This window comes from Neovison vison, chromosome 9 (assembly GCF_020171115.1).
Source record: "Neovison vison isolate M4711 chromosome 9, ASM_NN_V1, whole genome shotgun sequence".
NCBI lineage: Eukaryota > Metazoa > Chordata > Mammalia > Carnivora > Mustelidae > Neogale > Neogale vison.
Genome location: NC_058099.1, coordinates 91,772,250 through 91,791,423, shown reverse-complemented (window position 1 = coordinate 91,791,423; position 19,174 = coordinate 91,772,250).

Genomic DNA, 19,174 nt, shown 5'->3' with positions numbered 1-19,174 from the left:
AAACCCGCAATAAAACAAAAGGGCAAGTTACTGAATGGGAGATACTCAGCATCAGGAGTCATCAAGCAAATGCAAATCAAAACCACAATGAGATGTCACCTGATACCTCTCTGAATGGGTAGTATCAAAAAGATAAGTAACAAGGGTTAGAGAGAATGTGGAGAAAAGGGAACGCTCAGGTACTGTTGGTGAGAACAAAAACTCATACAGCCACTGTGGAAAACACTGTGGAGGCTCCTCAAAAAATTACCATATGCTTCAACCATTCCCCTGTTAGGTATCTACCCAAAGAAAATGAAAACACTAATTTGAAGGGAGAGCTACCCCTCCTGTGAGTGTTGTGTAATACCTAAACTTGTCGACTCACTATGCTGTGGACCCGAAACTAATGTAACATTGTGTTTCAACGACACTCGAACAAAAATTAATTAATTATTAAAATTAATAATTATTTTTCTTAAAAAAATGCAGCATTCCCTGACACATAGGGACAAACACTCTTGTGTTTTTTGGGAGCTAGCTTGGCGGTTAGTTGGGACTAGCGGGCTGGCTGGCCGAATGAGGGAATGCACTTGGCATCAATCAGCACACGGCCTGGTGTAATGCTAGTCAACTTGACTCTAGAGGCAGCCGGACCTTGCCCCTCTGGGTTTCTGGGACCCTCTGCTTGTGCATCTGTAGTGCAGGGATGATGGTTCCTCTCTGAGAGGTTGGATGAAGATTGGAGATGATGTATATTGAGGCATCTGCTATGCTAATTGGCTTGGGTAATTTGGTTGCTATTTTTACTATCATCATCCCAGGCTCCTCACTTGGTGCCTTTGGCTCTCATCCATCTTCTAAATCACCCAACTGAGGTTTCGTCCTGTGTCCTCTCATTGCCAGCTGGTCATCTCCCTGCTGGGTGCTACCCTGCATCTCTAGTTAGGCTCTGCTCACCCTCCCCCGCGGCCCACAAACCCACCTTCGTCCTCCAGACCTTCCAGCATCCCCACCGCTCCTCCGAGTAAGCCAAATGACTGGAAATTTTTTCCTGTCCAGAGCCCTCTTTCCTTACACCTCCACCTTCTCATCTTTCAAGGCTGGGTGACATTTGTGAGGCAGTAAGTTGGGGCCCAAGGTGTGAGTCTTGATTGAAAACAAGGAAGTAATTCGATTGCAGCCTCGTTCGCCATCCTATTTACCAAAGGTGCTCCTGGAAGCTTCTGGTTACCTAAGGTATTTTCATGGTCGGGGGCTCTCTGCATACAGTCCTATTAAGTTTGGTTATTTTTCAGATCTTTCCTTGTAAAGCTGTCTTTCAGAGCCCAGGGTTCCAGTGGGAAAGAATGTTCTCTCTGGGAAGTAGGAGGGTCCCCCCGATACATGCTGGGGAAATACGATTCAGGAAAGGGGTTCCCCAGAGGGCAGTGTAAGCAGGAAGCCCCCTCTGTTCTCCATCTCATTAACCCCGGAACTCTCCAACAGTGTATGCTGCATGTGTTGTCTTTTTGTGGAGAAAAATGTGTAACTCGTTCAGTAAAGGAACTCCTTTTCTCTTTAAGATGAAATGGGAACCATGTCAGTTACAGGGAAGCGAAGTGTGAGTGTGGGCACTGGGTACCTCACAGAGTCCTCAAGCCGTCTTCTCACACTGGTTTTTCAGAACATTGTGGCCATTTACCCTGAAGGCAGGAGAGTTGAACCTCTTCCTGAGCAGGAGTCTGGCCGGCCCAGGGGGAGTGTCTGTGAGATACTAGCCTCAGTCTCCCCAGAGAGCCTAGCGAGACAGCCTTCCAAGGACGCACAGAGTTAATGAGTCTGACACCCATGCCCCTGGAGCTTCAGGTCAGCATTTCAGCTCCCCCATCCGACATCGTGAGCAAACAGCCAGGATCACCAGTGAGCTTAGGAAAGTCTCCAACAATCAGACGAACGAATAAAAATGCAACGGGGAAGACCTAGGCTATCCGGGGAGAAGAAAATTTCATCTCCATCAACGATCGAAATATCCACAGAGAGGGGATAACGCATCCAGGAAATCAGAACGTGATGCTGTAATAAAGGGACATGTAGAAAACAAAAAGAGCTTTTGGAAAAAAGCTTTTAATAGCAGAAATGAAGATAATTCAAAGGAAGGGTTGGACGATAAAGCTGGGAAGCTCTCCCAGAGTGTAAAGCAAAATGACAAAGGGGGAGAGACCAGAAGCTAAAGGAGCCGTCCAGAAAATTCAACTCTTAAATGATAGAGGGCTTTGTAGTAGAAGAAACATGGGTGGATAGAATTGTTGATGAAATGATTCAAGAAACATTTCCAGGACTGAAAAAAGATGGGCTGCGGGATCCAAGGACTCCCAGCAGAACGACTGAGGACAGACCCCCATCACTGCACATCTTCCATTTGCGGTGACCCTGGGGACCAAGGAACGTCACATCATGCGGAGAGGAGAGGGGAGAGGTCACCCGCAGACGAGCAGCAGCCGGAGCAGGCTGAGACTCGCCGATAGCAACCCTGGAATCGAGAAGATAAGGACCCACACCTCCAGCATTCTGGAGAAAAATGTTTCTGCGCCAGAATCCCACACTCAGCATGAAGGTAGAATACGGATGCTTTCCGGAGAGCAGGATCTCAAGAAATCTGCCTCCCCTGGCTGGCCCACCGAAAGAGGGAGTGCGCCATGGGAAAAAAAAGCACAGAAAAAGTGGGATACAGAAAACAGAAGGTCCAACAGAGGAAAGAGGGAAGAGCGCCCCGCCCCGGAGTTCAGCAGAGAGGGTGCCTGGGGGGACCAGCTCTGCCGAGGAGGTGGAGGGCAGCCTCCAGGGAAAGCATGCTGTCATCGGCCCGACTGACACTGGGGGCAGCTGTCCTGTCTTCAATAAAGGCGACACCTCTGGGTGAAACTGGCCTATCTTATCCGCGCTTGGCGGGTCTCCCCTCCACACCCTCTCCCGGATCCGCGGGGACACCTATCACACCCCTGCAGACGCGATGCCATCTGCTTTGCCCTATTCCTCTTCTTTAAATTGTGGTGAAGTATCTACAACAGTAGGTTTGCCTCTTTAATTATTAAACATCTAAGTCTTTTTAAGGGTACAGTTTTAAGTCCCTTCACAGTGCTGTGCAACCAAGCTCCAAAAGTGCTTTCATTTTGCACGGCTGAAACTCCGTCCCCGGACAACAACTTCCCATTCCCTCTTCCCAGGACCTGGAGCCACCCTTCTGCTTTCTATCTCCATGAATTTGACTGCATACCTCATAAAAGTGGAATTATACAACATTCATCTTATTTATTTATTTATTTGAGAGAGAGAGACTGCATGAGCAGTGGGGGAGAGGCAGAGGGAGAGACTATCCAAACAGACTGGCTGATTGTGGAGCCCGACAGGGGGCTCGATCTCATGACCCTGAGATCCTGACCTGAGCTGAAACCAAGAGTGGGAGGCTTAAACAACTGAGCCATCCAGGCATCCCTACAGCATGTGTCTTTTACGACTGTATAGTCACTGAGCAAAATGCCTTTAGGATCCAACCATATTCTAGTGTATTGCAGAATTTTCTTCCTTTTTCAGCCTGAGTCATATTCCGCTGTACATACACACATTTGCTTCTTCATTTACCCACAGAGGGACCCTGAGGTTGCTTTCACCTTTCAGCACTGTGAACAATGGCCTACAAATATCTCAGAGACCCAGCTTTCGGTCTATGGAAGATATGCCTAGAAGTGGGATTGCTGAATCCTGGGGCAATTCCATTTTTTTTTCCTAGAGATATAATGAGATACAATTGACATATGGTATCCTCTGAGCTTGAGTTGTAATACGTGTTGATTTGATACACATGTATGTATTGCGGAATGATCACTACTAGTGTTAGCCCACACCTGCCTCACATCACATCCTACCATTTCTTTTTTGTGGTGAGAACATTGAAGATCTACTCTCTCTGCAGTTTTCAAGCATAAAATACCGTATTATTAGCTACAGTCAGTGTGCTGTATATTAGATCTTCAGAACGTACTCCTCGTGTAACTGGAAGTTGGTACCCTTTGACCAGCACCTTCCTGTTCCCCCCACCCCTCGGCCCCTGACAACCCCCATTCTTCTAGTCTGCATTTCTAGGAGTTTGCCTTCCCTAGTTTCATGTACAAGTGACACCACTTCTATCTCTTTGTCTGTCTGACTTATTTCACTTAGCATCCGTCCCATCCACGTTGTGGCAAAAGGCAGGATGTCCTTCTTGCTCAAGGCTGACTAACGCCCCTGTTATCTGATGACATCTGTCATCTCTCGACAGACACTTGGGTTCTTTCCATATCTTGGCTCTTGGGACTAGACCTGCAGTGATCACGGGAGAGCAGAGAGCTCTTCCAGGTCCTGATTTCATTTCCTTTGGGTCAACAGCCAGAACTGGAACAGCTGGATCATACGGTATCTCCATTTTTAAGTTTCTGAGGATCCTCCACACTGTTTTCCACAGGGGCTGAAGCAGTGTGCATTCCTGCCAACAGTGCACAAAAGTTGCAACTTCTCCATATCCTTGTCAATGCTTTTAATTTCCTGGCTTTTGGATAGTCGCTATCCTAATGAGTGTGAGGTGGTGTCCCATTCTGATTTACCCTATTTGTGAGAGCTGGGGGAATCCATGGTGAATTCAGAAGTTCCTGGAGATCCCATTCTTTGGCCACATGTCCAGTAGACATCTACAAGCCTACAGCACTGTCCGATACCCTGACTGTGCTGATCTGGATGGAGTTCTACAAAATGTCCATTTGTCCAATAGGACTGTGAGAATCCCAGATCGCACTTAACACCAAGCTTCCCTAATGACTCAAAGGATACAAGCAAGCAACAGGCACCCACAGAATGTTCTTCTCCTGGAAGGGTCCTAAAACCACCTGCTGCCCAATGGCACCCCTTCTCCTACAGTAGGGACACATTTTAGTGTCTGGTCGACAGATGAGTTTTAAACCATGGACATGACTGCTCTCAGAGGCAGCTGAATCTGTGTGGAGCCTCTTGGTTTTATATTATTAATTATACAGGTAGAAAAAGCTTACCTGACTACCCCCTACGCCCCAGCCAGCCATGCCTCTTAATCCAAAAATTCTACATTTATTTACAATATTTATTCTAAAGAGAGCAGGTAATTCCTATTGAAAATACTTTATATGTAGATTTTCCCCATGTCTTTCTACTCCTAGACATCATTGCTGGGCTTATGGGAGGTCTGGCTGAGGCATCGCCCAGCAGGGAACAAGTGAGTTACAGGACTGTGTTTACGCTTTTTCTCCCACTTCATCCCCAGGACTCAGACATGACTTTGCGCACTGACTTCCCTTGTCGTCACTTCCACGCATGCCCAGTGGACCTGCCCGCAGACTCTGCCTCCAGGACGAACCTTTTCCCAGAAACCTTCACCTCAGAGAGGTGAGATCCCCTGTCCTTAACACAGCTAGGCTGTGCTTGCTACTCAGTGTTTTATTTTTTATTTTTTTTAAAGATTTTATTTATTTATTTGACAGAGATCACAAGCAGGCAGAGAGGCAGGCAGAGAGAGAGGAGGAAGGAGGCTCCCTGCTGAGCAGAGAGCCTGATGCAGGGCTCCATTCCAGGACCCTGGGATCATGACCTGAGCCGAAGGCAGAGGCTTAACCACTGAGCCACCCAGGCGCCCCACTCATTGTTTTAAAACTAAAACACCTTTTGTTTGGATACATCCATAAAAGTGTGAAATCTGTAAAGAATAGCAAGGGACTGATAACCCAAAGCAAGGTAAATGTTGACTTGGAGGTGGGAGAATGGGAGATGATTAGGAAATGTACAAGAGGTCTATAAAGAGCTGCTTTATTTTTTTTTTAAGATTTTATTCACTTGAAAGAGAGAGAGAGTGAGTGGGAGAGAGCATGAGAGGGGAAAAGGTCAGAGTGAGAAGCAGACTCCCTGTGGAGCCAGGAGGCCTTTGCAGGACTCAGTCCCAGGACTGCGGGATCATGGCCTGAGCCGAAGGCAGTCACTTAACCAACTGAGTCATCCAGGCATCCCTATAAAGATCTTCTATAGATTTACTTCTTATCCAGGATATTGTCGACCTGGACCTTTGCTGGTTTCCAAACGCTACAATTTAAAAAAAAGATTTTATTTATATACTGAGAGGCAGAGCCTAAGTTGTGGGGGAGGGGCAGAGAGAGAAGCAGGCTCCCCGCTGAGCATGGAGCCCAATGTGGGACGCAATCCCAGGACCCTGAGATTAAAACCTGAGCCAAAAGCAGAGGCTTAACCAACTGAGCTACCCAGGTGCCCCTTCAAACTCTACTCTTCTCAATGCATGATACATTTTACAATAAGAAATAACTGAATAAATTATAATAGTCTGGTGATATTTCAGTAGTTAGATGACATATCAGTGAATTAATTAGTACAGAAGCAAGCCCATCATTTTGACATGTATGTTCTGTGACATGTTCCCAAAAGTCACCATGGGATATGGGGTAGTAAACGGAGAAAACCCTAACCTTGGAGAAGGCAGAACCCTGGGATCCTGACAGTCTGTCCTATCTACTACCGTAGCTGTGCCTAAAAGACTGGTCTCTTGCCCTCTCTGATCATCGCTTTGCTCATCTGTAAAATGCGGTACTGAGAGAGGGGAAGAAGGCTCAGCTACTGCTTTCAGGGAGCTTAGTGACTGGTGGGACAGAGAGGCAAGTACATGGGGGCACTACAGGTGCTAGAATGGGGACAAGCAGCAGGTGCGCTGGGAGCGCAGAGATGGGATCGCTACGATTTGAAAATAAAGTGGTGCTGTATATTAAGTAAACAGTTGTAAGAGTTTTAAGCAAAGTTTTATACTTTAGGGTTTAAACAGGAGGCCTTAGAAATTCTGTCCTGCAAAATATAAAGAATCACTCTTGCTTCCTACCCCCACACCTCCCATCTATGGTACTTCTCACATTGCTGTGCATTTCTTCATGTGTTTGTGGATCCCACTAGATCACGGCCTCCCGAGGGCAGGGCTCTGTCTTACCCGTCTCTGTATCAGAAGGGCTTTGCGCATCCTCTGCTATTTCTCAAGGACTGAGAATCAAGTGTCGCCCCTTTGCAACGGCCACTCCCTACCTGCGGTCCCCCTCTGCCTCTTCAGTCTCTTGACATCCTGCCATCGCTTGCTCTGTATATTCCGGACATCTTGGCCACTCTCTGGTTATTCAGTCATGCTGAGCTCATTTTTGCTCAGGGCCTTTGCACTTGCTGTTGACTCCTCCAGGAGTGCTCTTGCCTCAGTCCATTCTTGTCACTCAGCTTACATGCAGACACCTGTCAGAGGTCTGCCACCACCCCCGTATCTAAGATTGCCTTTTCTCTGTCTTCCCACCAGCCCCCTCTGCCCTATTGTCTTGATTTACCTTCTGCAAAGCATTTTCACGACCTGTAATCGTATTATGTATTTACTTTTTATTAGCCGTCTCTCTCCTTCATTTGTGAAGGGATCTCTAGTTCTTGTCATTGTCATTTCTGCTGTAGTTCCCCTCGCTAAGTAATTGTCTAGCATAGAGCAGACACTCGATAAATTTTTTGAACAATTAAATTACCGGACAGGTATTTTAGAAGTATTACTGTAAGTGAGATGGATAACTGCTTCCTGAAGAATTTTGCCATGAACAAAATCGACTCAAGATTAATATGCTAATATGGTACCAGACACGTGGCAGACACTCAAAAAATATTTGTCCAGTAGTGAACATACAGAATATATAAATAGCTCCTGCAAGTCAATTTAAAAAACCCAGAACCAATATATAAATTGGCAAAGGAAGAACTTTTAGAACCAATGGGTTTAGCAAGGTTGCAGGATTCAAGGTCAATGTACAAAAATTGACTGTATTTCTTGGTTTTTTAAGATTTTATTTATTTTTTAGTTGACAGAGATCACAAGTAGGCAGAGAGGCAGGCAGAGAGAGAGAGAGAGAGGTGAGCAGGCTCCCCACAGAGCAGAGAGCCCGATGCCAGACTCAATCCCAGGACCCTGAGATCATGACCTGAGCTGAAGGCAGAGGCTTTAACCCACTGAGCCACCCAGGCGCCTCCAAAATGGACTGTATTTCTATACACTAACAATTGGAAAGCAATTTTTTCAAAAAGTACTACTTACAGGGGTGGCTGAATGGCTCAGTGGGTTAAGCCTCTGCCTTTGGCTCAGGTCATGATCCCAGGGTCCTGGGATTGAGCCCCACATCCGGGCTCTCTGCTCAGTGGAGAGCCTGCTCACCTCTCTCTCTCTCTCTCTGCCTGCCTCTCTGCCTACTTGTGATCTCTCTCTGTGTCAAACAAATAAATAAAATCTTAAAAAAAAAAGTACCACTTTCAAATTACAGTTCCTGAAAAAAAGTATTTAGGTATAAATTTAAGACTATATGTGCAGGATCTGTATAATGCAGACTGGGAAACACTAACAAAAGAAACATAGAGCTAAATAGATCAAAAGCTACATACCATGTTTGTTGTTAAAATATCAGTTCTCCCTAAATTGATCTACACATTCAACACCATTCTTATCAAAATCTCCGCAGGCTAATTCTAAGGAATTAGAATAGTCAATATGATTCAGAAAAAAAGAAACAAATTTGAGGAGTTATGTCACCAGATTCAAGGAAAAGTGCCAGAAACCAAGGCAGTGTGCTCTTGGCAGAAGGGTAGAAAATACAGATGAGTGAAATGGAACACAGAGCCTAGAAACTGGTCTGTATATTATTGATCAACTGATTTTTTTAAAAGATTTTATTTATTTATCAGAGAGAGAGAGAGAGTGCACGCATGAGAAGAAAGGAGAGGGACAGGGAGAAGCAGACTCCCTGCTGAGCAGGACCCTAGGATCATGACCTGAGCCCAAGGCAGATGCTTAAGCAACTGAGCCACCCAGGCACCCCTGATCAACTGATTTTTTACAAAGATGCAAAGGTAACAGAGAAGTTAGCTTTTTAATAAAGAGTGCTTGAACTGGGTATATGCAAACAAGTGAACTTTGACCCATGTCCTACATTACATACAAAAATTAATTAAAATATATTATACTATGGTGAGTGCTGTGTAAGCCTGAAGATTCACAGACCTATACCCCTGGGGCAAATAATACATTATACATTAATAAAAATAATTTTAAAAATAGATTATAGATGTAACTATAAACCTAAAAACATAAAACTTATAGAAGATAATGTATGAAAAAAAATCCTTGTGACTTTGGGTTCTGCAAAGATTTCTTAACTACGCCACCAGAAGCATGACCCTCGAAAGAACAAACTGATGAGTTTGAACATCGTCAAAATTAAAAACTTCTGCTCTGCAAAAGACACTCCAGAGAATGAAAAGACAAACTACAGTCTGGGAGAGAACATTTGCAGATCATATATCTAACACAGGACTTATATCCATAATATACAAGGAACTTGCAAAACCCAATAATAAGAGAATAACAACCAATTTTTAAAATAGCCAAAAGATTCGAACAGATACTTTATCTGTTCAGTAACCACATTTTGCATGGTGAACATTTTGGATATAAAGGTCAAATCACTGTGATATACCTGAAACTAATATAACATTGTATGTCACCTATATTTCAAGTAATATTTTTTAATTTGGAAAAAACTAATTGCTATTTTTAAAAAGAGGATATATGGATGGAAAATAGTCACATGAAAAGATGCTTCTCACCATTATTTGTTATGGAAATATAAATTAAAACTATAAGAAAAGACCATTTTATATACATCAGGTTGTAAATATAAGTTTGAAAACTCCAAATGGTATGGAAGATGGGGAGACTATTAATAAGAGTGTGAATTAGAATGATTTCTTTAGCTTGCAATTTGGCACAATTAGGTTGAAGATTCATACACCCCAGGACCCATCAACTCTGCTCCTAGACAGATTGAGAAAAACACTTGAACTTGTGCTCAAGAATGTTAGGTACAGCATTGCATTGGGGGAAAATGTAGAAAAACGTCCAACCGGAGAATATATAAATTGTGGTTTGCTCGTACAAAGGCAGATCATATTGCAGGAGTTCGCAAACTATAGCCCAAGGCTGTATGTGTCAATAGACCTTTATTGGAAGGAACCCAGCCACCCCCATTCCTTAATGTATTGTTTATGGCAGCTTTCATACTACAGTGGCATTGTCAGGTGATTGCAACTAAGACTATATGGCCCACGAAGCTGAAATTATTGACTGTCTGGCTTTTATATGAAAAGTTTGCTGATGCTTGCCCTACAGCAATGCAGAGATGAGTCAGAGCTACATACATGGTATCAGCCAACGCTCACCCAGAAAACAGAACCAGTGGGAGCCCGTGGGAGCCAGTGGGAGACGTAAGGTAAGAGGTTTATTGCAAGAAATTGGCTTGCAGGACTGCGGACCTGGCTAGGCAGCTCTGAAATCCACCGGGCAGGTCAGCAGGAAGGGCAGACCGAAACTGTCACGCACAAGCTCAAGCTGCTGTCCGCAGACGGGATTTCTTTCTCTTCAGAGAAGCCTCAGGGGTGCCTGGGTGGCTCAGTCGGTTAAGTACCTGACTCTTGATCCCAGCTAGGGTTGTGATCTTGGAGTGGGCTTAAGCTCCACACTGGGGCTCGGGCGGAGCAGGGGTGGTGGGGGGAAGAGAAGCCTCAGCTCTGCTCTTAATGTCTTTCAATTGATCAGATCAGTCCATACGAATTATCTAGGGTAATTTTCCTTACTTAAAGACAACTGATTATGGACTTTAATCGCATCCATAAAAGACCTGTGGAGCAACGCCTAGGTTGGTGTTTCATTGACTAAGGGAATTGTCGCCTAACGAAGGTGACACATGAACCGGACCATCACAAGGATCTACAAAGACGGATCTTGTGAGTATAAGGCTGAACAGGGACAACCAAAAGTTGCAGCATGGTGTGTGAGGTATAGGTCGTCTTTCCATAAAAGCTTAAAACAAGCAAACAAGTGAATGAAGAGCTGATGGATACACAGATGTATGAAGCAGTGTGCAGGGAGGATAAACAGCCCCTTTTGATCCTGACTGCCACTGCAGGGAAGGAAAGAAATGGAATTGGGGGTGGGTGTATTGCATCTGTGATTTATTTTTATTTTTTATAGATTTTTAAAATTTTTTTATTTATTTGACAGACAGAGATCGCAAGTAGGCAGAGAGGCGGGCAGAGACAGAGAGGGGGAAGCAGGCTCCCTGCTGAGCAGAGAGCCTGATGTGGGGCTCGGTCCTACGATCCTGGGATCATGACCAGAGCCGAAGGCAGAGGCTTTAACCCACTGAGCCACCCAGGCACCCCATGTGTTTTTTTTGTGTTTTTGTTTTGTTTTGTTTTGAGGCAAGAGACTCTAAAGCAAGTGAGGCATGTAAAAATCTTATTAAGTTTGACCCCTCTGTTGTAATTGTTTGTTATATTATTGTTAGTACTTGCATGCATGTCTGCAATCTTTCATAATTATTTTTTTTTAAATCATAATGAGTGCCCTTCTTCAGACAAGCCTAAAAAGCATGTTCATAATGGGTCATCAAGTTGGAGTTAGAACCACACTGGATAGGATCAGAGAGTAGAAGCTGCTTTTTCCCCCTAAGTGCCAAATTTATGCCTTTGGTGGCTGCTTTGGGAATATATATATATATATATATATATTTTTTTTTTTTTTCCGGCATGGATCAGTGTTTCAGGAAATGAGCCTCAGCTCCCAGGAGCCAAGCCTGGAAAAGCACAGTGTTCACCATGCTCTCTAGCCTGTGCCCAGCAGAGAGCAGAGGAGGGTGTGAGTCATTCTTACTGGAGCCCTGACCTTGGCTGACCTCCACACTGTCAAGGTCTGTAGCCAAACAGAACTCCTGACTTAAGGAGCTAGAGATAAAGAGGCAGGTGGCCAGTCACATGGCACATGGAATGAGACTTGTCAGACCCCAGGGGGCTTTCAGCAGTGCTGTCTATGAGTTCACACACTACGGCACAGGGTGCTGTGGGTTCTTCCTGAAGAAAGTCAGATGATGTCTGATTTTTATAAGTGGTTTTATTCACTGACCCAGAGAACGCAACCTGCCACATGCCTATAGATACAGATCAGGACATTTCATACGGCACATCAGCATTATGGCTTTTTGCAGAAATTAACTCCTTTTTTAAGATTAAAAAGAATTAAGGTCTCTGCAAACATTTAGAGTATCTGAGAAGCAAGGAAAAAAGAAAAAACCCAATGTCTCCCAAGAAATCCTGATACTCCATGTTATTGGTAGTCTTTTTAAAATATTTGTTGTATGTATGTATATTTTCCTACAGTTAAGTTATTTGTTCAGTAATGATTACTGAGCCCCTGCTGCATGCCAGGCTCTCTCTTCCAGGTGCCAGAGCAATGCACATGAAGAAAACGGTCAAGGTCCCTGCTCTTAAGGAGCTAAGAGTGAGGAGGGTTAGGCCAACCGTAGACAAGTGAATGCATTGAAACACAAGAGAAATTTAGATAATATATGGTATAATGAAAAAAATCACCTTGGACAACACTGAAGACTTACAATGTACTGTTGTAAGCCCTCTACCTCTTCTGCATCATTACACTGAGTAAAACTAGTGTGCATGCGTTTGCTCATGCGCTTTAGAGGGAAGGTGGTTACCGTAAATCTTTTAGTTCCATGGTTAGGGACATTCTTTTGGAGATGACAGATGAGTCAATGTGTATGAACGCAAGGTCACAGCCTAGGAAGATCCAGGTTAGGGGCCTTCCAGGAAAGGGAACGAGAAGTTTAAATTCCCTGAGGATAAAATCATTTCGCATGTTTGCAAAACAGAAAGCAAAAGGTAAGTATGACCCGAACTTTGGGAAGCAAGGGACAGAGTTGTCTGCGGGGACACCATGGGTATATAGTTTGTGATCAGACCATGGAGGGCCTTGAAGTCCACTTTTATGTGAAGACACCAGAAGCCGCTGGAAGACTTTAAGCAGCAGAGTGACAAGACCCGGTATTTGTTGGTTTAAAGATTGCACGGCGCAGTGTTTGCCTGATGGATCTGAAGGAGGCAAGAGCCAAAGCAAGGAGACCAAGGGTTCTTGTGGTAAGGGTGCTGGTGGGACAGACGGACAGGAGTGGAGGGAGTCGGGACTTCGTGAAGGTGGTGCTGTTCTTATAGTTCTCTGTATGCCATTTATTTTGCCTAATTTTATTTTTAAAAAGGTGGGGAGGGGGACTTGAAATTTCTTCTAAAACAGAGCTTTAAAACATATCAGCCACAATTCAGGATAGCACATTGGAGAGCAAGCAGGGAAGCCCAAGAATGACACATCCCAGGGATATGGCAGGGGGACCCCCAGGACTGTCTTCTTGGATACTCCAAAGAACTCTCCAGAACAGCAGAATCAGGCAAGTTTTTCCAGCTGTTCTGTTCACAGTCTCATTTCTGTAGGAGTAAAGGGCAGCTTTTGTGTTGGCTGCTACTCCCGGAGCAAGGAAGAACGTGAACTGACGTATCTCCTGTGCCTGACTCGCCAACATCCTACAGACCCAGTCTGAAGGTTGGGGACCGTCTTTGCTAAAACCCTGCCCCACTTAAGTCTGCCGGAAGTTGAAGGCAGCTGCAAGTGGGGCTCTACCAGAGGCTGTAGAGCCTGCCTTGTTGGTTGCCACATAGAACCCACTCACCAGTACTTCTTCCTGCTCCTTCCAATAAACAGTCACGATCCCAGAATTTTTTTTTTCAAGACTCCCTCATAGCCAGTTCACCAGTCTCCGAGTACTGTCTTGGTCCCAACATTTGCTCTCTCGTGCTCTCTAATGATAGGATGGCTGCCTCTGTTTCCTGATTAGAGTTTGCTACAGTCTGGGTTTTGCTGATCAAATCCTAGTGATGTGATTTTATGCAGCTCTCTGTTCTGTGTATTTTCTATAAAGCTGTAAACCTCAATGTGTGTACTCCTTAGGATTACTAAATGAGGCAAGGCTAGTCATGACCCCACTTTACAGAGGAATAAACTGAGGTTTAATCATGGAACTCAGGTTCCATGCCAGAGGTAGTAACGCCAGGGTTTGAATTGAAGCAGATGCTTTTAACCTCTATACTGCACACGAAGAAATATATCAGAAAGACACGAATGCAATGCCCTTTGGTTGCGCGTTCTGCAGGCATAGCTAACTGTCTGGCTTGTGAGCCTAGGAATCAATTAACTCAACGAGCAGCAGTTACTGAGCATCTGTAGCATGTGCTGGGCCAAGCTGTGGGGTACCAAGGTGGACAGGATTATGCTGGAGATGATGAGAGCCACCATGCTGAGAGCTTACTGTGTGCCAATCCCCAGGCTAGGTGCTGTGATGATCATCACAGTCAAAGTGAATCTCATGATGGAGCATATTCTTGTGAAAGATAAACAGTGTGTGAAATGCTATAATGGGAATTGTTCAGAGCTGTGTGGTCCAATCCAGGAGTCACATGTAGCTATTTAATTACAATGAAATAGAATTTAAAATTTAGTTCCTCCATTGCACGAGCCACTTTAAGTGTTTTAATTTTTAAGTGCACGATCTTTTTTCCTCTTTTTTTTAAAAAAAATTTCTCAATTGAGATGAATTTATATACCATTCAATTCATGCATTTACAATAAATAATTCACTGGTTTTCAGCATAATCACAGAGTTCTACATCCATCGTTGCTTCCAACTTTAGAACATTTTCATCCTCCTCCCCGCAAATCTAGCCTCCATTAGTGATTCCCCATTTCCCCACCAGGTCCACCTCTCTCCAGCTCCAGGCAACCACTAACCTGTTTTCTGTCTCCATAGACTTGCCCATTCTGAACATTTCCTATAAGTGGAATCAAAACAACATAACCTTTTGAACCTGGCTTTTTCCAGTTAACATAATGTGCTCAAGGTTCGTCATCATAGTAGTGCCTGTCAGTGCTTCCTTCCTTTGTGCTGCTGAACCATATTCCATTACATGAATGTTTTACGCTTTGCTTATCCATTCATCAGTTGATGGAGATTTGGAGTGTGTTCACTTTTCCACATTGTGGATGATGCTCCTATGAGCATTTGGGTACCTGTTTTCACGTGGATGTTCATTTCTCTTCGATATATACCTAACCGTGAAATTGCTGGGTCATATGATAACTCGGTATTTAACCTTTTGAGGAACTGTCACACTCTTTTTTCCAGAGTGGTTGAGCCCTTTTATATTCCCAGCAGCAAGGTATATGAGTTCTAGTTCCTCCCTATCCTTCTCAACCCTTGTTACTATGTTTTCTGATTCTAGTCATCCTAGTGGGTGTGAAGTGGTAGCTCACTGTGGGCTTGATTTACCTTTTCCAAATGGCTAATAAGGCTGAGTATCTTTTCATGTGCTTGTTAGGCACTTGTATATCTTCTTTGGAAAAAAAAAAGGAGACTATGCACTTCCTTTCCTTGTGCACATGTTATTTTAATCTAAAAGGATAGTATAAAATGTTTTAAAGCATGGTGAGCAGAAACTAAATATTGGGGAGGGTAGTCTCTGGGTCAAGAAAATGGAGCAATTCCTTTTTTTTTGCTTTTCTAAATGTACATAACCTTTTGTCATGGTCAAATATTAATATTTCCCACCAATTCTTTATCTTCTTCTGATTTTGAAAAAGTAGCACAAGGAATTTTAAGTATACACAATATTAACCTGAAGGCAGCCATAGCTAACATTTTTGCAAATTACCCTCCAGGATATTTTTCTAGACTTTCTGTACTTCTAAGAAGTTGCAGTATATGTGCAAGTTCAAATTATGCCTTTTATTCTAATCATGATATCATAAATGAGCCCCTGCCTATTCAATACACCTCTTTAGCCATGTCCTCCAAAAGCCTCTAGAAAAATAATGCCACTGTATCTTGTGGTATGCAGGACAGTCATGGGAGAGTATTTCATTCTTATACTCACTACTTTAAGATTAAGGGGAAATTACTAAATCACACAAATATACACTCTCTCCCCCAAGCCGTGGAAACCACAAGCCCAGGAGAACTTGGGGGAGGACGTAGGCTGGTCAGTCTGATGCTCTCTCCCTACTTCACATGGGAAAGGGCAGAGAAGAGCCTCACCCAGTCTGAGGAAACCAGGCAACTCTCCAAAATTTTCTAACTTACATCTCCATGGCATGGCTTTGTTTTTTAATTTAAAGTGCTTATAAATCTTCACAATATGCTGGACCCCCCCATTTTTCCTTAAGGGATGTTTATGCTGGAAAGAACTCCATTCCTCTTGCTTTCCCAAAAAACACCTGTGCCATCAGGACAGACTGAATGCAGATGGAGCTATGTTTCTTGTCACCTTTTTGTCTTCTTCCCAAAGGCTCCCGGTTTCCAGTTCCAGCAGCTTCCAAAGCTGATTGCACAGACTCTATTTTCTCCCCCGATAATGGAATCAGTAGCCCTCTCCTCGTGGCCAGCGCTTCTGAAGACACTTCTACACTCGCTTCTAGAGTTCAATTCTCTAGAATTCAATTCTCTAGAATTGAACAAGGCGGGCTGTTGACTCTTGAAGTTCTCATCTTTATCCACAAACACTGCCAAGACGGCAATGCCATCCAAAAAACACATACAGTAGGCTGCTTCCCATCTAAACATTCAGGGGAAACACCAAGATACAAGCGCAGAAGAATGAATCTGGCTGCTGGAGACGGAGAGTCTCCCAGCTTCCGATAGTAGCTGTGCAAGAATAACCTTAAGCTGAATGATTTGTCTCTAATTCAGTGCACTGGGGACAGAATATAGTATTCTCCTCTTCTTTCCCAGCCCGGTGTTCAAACGTATTTTTCCAGCCTTCTTGCTGGTAGCGGGGGGACCACGAACCATGTTCCAGGGAGCGGGATGTGGGTGGATGTGACGAGGGTCACTGGCATCTTAAATCCTGTGCACTCTCTTCTAGCACAGCAGGCATTTGGGAAACCACTTGTTAAACACAATGGTGCCACGAGATGGAAAGACCCAAGGCCCCTGACTGACTGCATGAAGCCAGCCCTACCACCAAACCATGCTGAACAGAGGCACGAATGAGAAGTGAACGTTTATTATATTAATCCACATTCATTTTCTCTTCCAGAAGTTTGCGTACCCTGATTCATAGATTTCCTTTTTCTATCCCCTATCCCAGCAAAGTTGTCCAGGTTTCTGGGAGCAGCTTGTAGACTTTGTCTTTATTTTTTTTTTAAAGATTTTATTTATTTATTAGACAGAGATCACAAGTAGGCAGAGAGGCAAACAGAGACAGAAGGAGAGAAAGAGAGAGGAGGAGGAAGCAGGCTCCCCACTATGCTCTCTGCTTATTGGGGAAGAGGACCCTGGGATCATGACCTGAGCTGAAGGCAGAGGCTTTAACCCACTGAGCCACCCAGGTGCCATGGACATTGTCTTTAAAGAGATGTCAGAATAAGAGTTCCATTCTACTAGCCAAGCTTTCAGACTCAAATATTGCCAAGAACAGAGGCTAGCCAGTAAGGTTCTGTCCCAGTGGTTCCAAGTCAGGGAAGTCCCTACATTTTTTGAGAAATAAAAGCAAAAGTTCATGTTGTCTTCCTGGTGCATTCACCAGGGGAGGCATCGCAGAGACCTTGAAGAATCTGAATGGGGGCTTCACTGGTTGACTAAAGTCAACACTCCCTTCCCTTCAACAAGTATTTCTTGTGTGGTTAGCAACAGGCACACCATCTCCCTCCAGAAAGCAAAGCTGAGAGATTCAAAGCTGGTTCTGGAAGCTGTCCCTCCGCACAGGATGGGAACTCCTGTGGCTCGGTGTCTGGGCCTGAGCCCCTCCCACCGTGGCCGCGGCCATTGTTGGCTCTGATGTCGTGGGTGGACAGCTGCTGCCTGTATGTGGGAAGCTCAAGGGTTTGTGTTGTACTCATTACGTGTCCTTCCTTTTTTGTCCTTTCCAGGAGACTCTATTACTTCTTGATATTCTTTCTAGACCCTTCGCCCTTTTAGGGGGACTTTTTCGGTGTCCCGTGTGTTCGCTATTGATGAGAATTTTTTTTTAATGTTTCAAGGGGGTCAAAAACAGTATTTCACAGGTTGGAATGAAGAAGGCTTTGGCCTGAAGAACTTGAGGATGGAACCTAGGGCCTGGTCCCGCTCTGGGGATAAGATGGCAGCCCTGGACTCATTCCCCGTTCCACAGCTGGATTTTGTGTCTTTTGTGACAGTGTTTCTCGGGCTGTAATCATCGCAGTCAGTTTTGAGAGGTTTTGGGTGACACCGCTGATGTATTTCAGCCTCTTTTCCCTGCTTCAAGCTTTTAAACCAGGCTTTCCAACCAAAAGACACTTTCTAACTGTCTCATGAAGACCTTGAGTTTCAGATTCCAGAATGTTCCAGAAAATCCATGTTCAAACTAGATAGACAAATATGTGTACACATGAGGACACATGTCTTTGGGCTGCTTCCTGCAAGGCAGCTGGATTCTCTGTGCTGCTCCCCTCTTTCTCTGTTCTTTTCCTTCTCCCCTCCCTTTGACATTTCATCATTTCTCGTTCAGTCTTCAAATCAAACATGGTGATGTTTTTTGGTAACTTCTGGAAGTGAAAATTCATCTAGAAAAGCTACGCATGTGAGTTAGTTTGTAACAAGAGAAAGATGGCAAAGAGAAAAGGATACTGAGCACCCCAGACGATAGATGGTACAGGCTGGTGGAAGTGTGACTAAAGGTTTTAATGGCGTGTGCTTTTTTTTTTTTTTTTTAAGTGTGAAATCTGTGGAACCTCAAAATTTGTCTTTATCTTAGGATTCCCTCACCCTAGCACAAAACTGTAATTTGTAATTGGTCTTTCTTTTATTTTACTTTATTTTTTAAAAATATTTTATTTATTTATTTGAGAGAGAGCGAGAGAGCATGAGCAGGAGTGGGGGAACAGGCAGAGGGAGAAGGAAAAGCGAACTCTCCCTGCTTGCCTGATACGGGGCTCGATCCCAGCACCCCGAGATCATGACCTGAGCCAAAGGCAGACATTTCACCGACTAAGCCACCCAGGTGCCCCTGTAATGGGTCTCTTTCAGGAGTTATTCATGTGCCTCTATTTTTTTTGCATGATTACAATCTCAATGCATATAATCTTATATTTTGGTATGAATTTGTTAGGGAAATTCTTTGGAGATTTAGGAAATTCTAAAAGTTAGGAAAATCAATTTCTTGGCTCTTTTTCATATTTCTT